Below are 3,334 nucleotides of genomic sequence, written 5' to 3'. Positions count from 1 at the left end.
GTGTGTGTATATACTGAAAAAAGCAGCTTTATAATATACTAGTAGTGTAATGCTAATGCATTTCCAATGAGCTGAAATACAATTGAAATGTACTTGAAGTACATTAAAACGATGCTTCAAATATACTCTAACTGTAGTTCATGAAGTATTAAAAAGACATTTTAAATGTATTTTAAGAAATACACTTAAATTGCACTAAATATACTTAAAGTGGTTCCAATTTAACACAATTTCAATATATTAAATATATTACAAATAGATTAAAATCAAACTTAAATATATCTTGAAATACACTTAATATACTTAAAGTTGTTTCAAAATAATACATTTAATATGCACTTAGTATAGTATAATTTAAATATAGTAAGTATGTCTGAAAAAGCACAATTTAAATATATTTCTTTTTCACCTGGGCTGTGCGACACTCAGTCACCGTTTACGGATCCCATAGGAATGAATGAGAAGTGCCGTAAGCTGAATCCCACCTGTCGCAAAAAGTCAGTGACTTCTCTTATAAAACTGCATTTCGTGGTAAACTCTAAAAATAGTTCAATCCAAAAGTATGATTTAGTGTAAAACATGTTGAAGATTAGCAGATAGGCTGTTAATTCATTAAATGATAAGCCGTTTCCTCTATAAAGCTTTTTATTCAGCATAGTGAAGCCTCTCCTCCATTGACATCCATTCACAAAAAAAAATGGCCTCTGGTCTCCTTTCCCACGTACTGCCAGACCGGAAGCGTTAGCTTTAGCCGTTATGCTTTTTTGGCTAATGGTTGCTGGCTTACCTTCTAGTGGCTTTGGGTGCACACACACAAACAGGCATATCAGGTATACATCGTGAACATTTTTGTGTAATTCTACATATGAAGTGAACATATTACTTTCCATACCTGTTACACATACACAATATGCCTTAATTCAATACACTATTTTAACACTTTTTAGTAGCATAAAACGATGCCTGTCATGTTGAGGAGCTGTGTTCCTCACCAAAGACCGATTCCCATAATTACAGGTTCATTCAGCTGAATAAGAGCCACGTCAAATTCATAATATTCAGGTATTCCCATTTTCTGTTTTGCTGCAACATCATAGCGAGGATGAGGTATGTAATCTTTAACTTTTATTCCTAAGAAGATAAAAGGAAACACCACTGATGAGATTTACACCATAACATTTAAAAAAAAAAATATTCTAAATCATGTAATATTACCTTTAATATCTGAACCCATATCAACAGTTATTCTATCAGGTGTGTCCTCAAACATGAAGCAATGAGCCGCTGTCAGGATAAAGCTTGAGGTGACTAATGACCCCACGCAATTTGAAAATTTTCCATTGTTGCTCTGCAAAAACATCAGAGAAAGGACTAATTCAACAAGTTTTAAGATAAAATATTCAAAGGACTAGCATGGTGATGCTAAACCATTAATATGTCAACTTTTTAACAAGAAATAAGACTAAGATAGAGATACCCACAGTCACACTGATTTTTGCCAACCAGGGGTATTGATGACATTTGTGGGATTCAGTGCCATTGTCATGATCTCTGTAAGTGTAAACTCCACATAATGCAACACTGGTGCCCTCATCTGTTCAAGCAAGGAGAACAGGAGAACTTCTTATTTCCCCCGTCAGTCTTCAAAATCATTAATGTCCTCAGCATTCATATCATCTCCCATCACAAACACATACAGTTCTGTACAAAAAAAAAATTAAATGTAAGTGAGCTATTTGAATATTCACTTAGTCTTGACGATCTTGATTCTTCCTCACCAAGTTTTTCCTCCTCCACTGAAGGAGTATTTTGTTTACAAGATCTTTGATCTGGTCCACCCATGGTCTAGCATTACCACCCATGTTGGCCTGACCTAAAGAGTGAATAATAAAAGTGATATATATATATATATTTTTTAACATCAAGAACAAAAAGCATTTGAACAAATTCACTCCTAACTAACAAGTATAAATATTATAATTTTTTATTTTAATGTTTTACTTTTAATTCCAAATCAATATCGAAATAAACACCAGTATCATCAATACCATCAGTGAGCATGATGATATGTTGGGTCTGCTGGAATTCCTTTTTATTCTCCATCTGCTCTATTTTCATACTCTCTAAAATCCTCTCATTGGCCTGGACAATATTAGTTTCCGATCAATCGCCTTTACCTGTTTGTCACAAAAATATTAGGATATTAAAATATGTCTTTAAAGACCATGTCCATGTTTTTAAACATTCTACTCTCAGCCTGACCAACACCAAACAAATGCATTTACATTTTTGCTGTAAGAATGACCCTTAAATCTGATTTAAATAAGATCTAAACAATACTTACTGTCATATTCATAATCCTCCAGTCTTTCTAAGAATTTCTAACGGGTCATTTTTTTTGCCTCTTGAAGTCCCTCTTGAAGACTATCCATGTAACGTCTGTGGCAAAAATTTAGGATCTCATAGTTTGGAGAGACCTCGTAATAACTGATCTGTCGGTAATGAACATAGGTCAAATTTTCATTAGGAATATGACACATTACATTAAGAGAAGTATAAAAAAATGTGTGTGTGTGAGATTCTAATGGGACACATAATAATAGTGTATTATTCGTGGGACATAATTAGGCAGAAATATCAAAGAATAGCTACCTAAGGAATAGATAGCTAAAAAGGATCAGTCAGTTGTAAGGGTGTGACAGCATTATCAACATACTATTTATTTCATATACATTTTCTATAAGTGTTTTAATTACACCTTTTGCCTTTTCAAAGTCCTCTTCTTCTATGCTGTCAGATGTGAAAAAAAAAAGAAAGTGAAGTGAATTTGTGCTCTGCATTTAACCCATCCAAGTGCACACACACAGTAGCGAACACACACACACCATGAACACACACCCGGAGCAGTGGGTAGCCATATTGCTGCGCCGCCCGGGGAGCTTTATATTGAACATGTGGCCTGTTCTTGTACAGCCAGCAGGAATCCCAGGATCAGGACAGAGATCAGCTGTTTGTAAAAAGGAACAGACAATAAAAAGAAATGAGAAATTATCAAAAGTGAATTGTGACTAAATCATTACTTATTCTTCTAAAAGGGCTGAAGTAGTTTATTTAATCTGTAGAGTAATCATGATCCAAGAAACTTTTTTATTGCACTATACCAAAGACTATATAAGGGACTTTGACTATACAGCATAGAGAAAATGAAAGTGATGTGTGGCCAAGTATGTTGTCCTATACTCGGAATTTGTGCTCTGCATTTAACAGATCCAAGTGCACACATACAGCAGTGAGTAGTGAACACACACACACACACACACTATGAACGCACACC

The 3,334-nt window shown here is 34.4% G+C and overlaps 1 pseudogene; it reads right to left on the bottom strand.

Annotated features, from left to right (window-relative positions):
• Positions 1–2,801, bottom strand: part of LOC107669310 (complement factor B-like) — a 12,787-nt pseudogene extending 9,986 nt beyond the window's left edge.
• Positions 2,802–3,334: the final 533 nt, after the last annotated feature.

This window comes from Sinocyclocheilus anshuiensis, unplaced genomic scaffold (genome assembly GCF_001515605.1).
Source record: "Sinocyclocheilus anshuiensis isolate Anshui unplaced genomic scaffold, SAMN03320099.WGS_v1.1 scaffold180, whole genome shotgun sequence".
Lineage (NCBI taxonomy): Eukaryota > Metazoa > Chordata > Actinopteri > Cypriniformes > Cyprinidae > Sinocyclocheilus > Sinocyclocheilus anshuiensis.
Note: the sequence above shows the minus strand (reverse complement) of the source record. Positions and strands in the feature narration are given on the sequence as shown.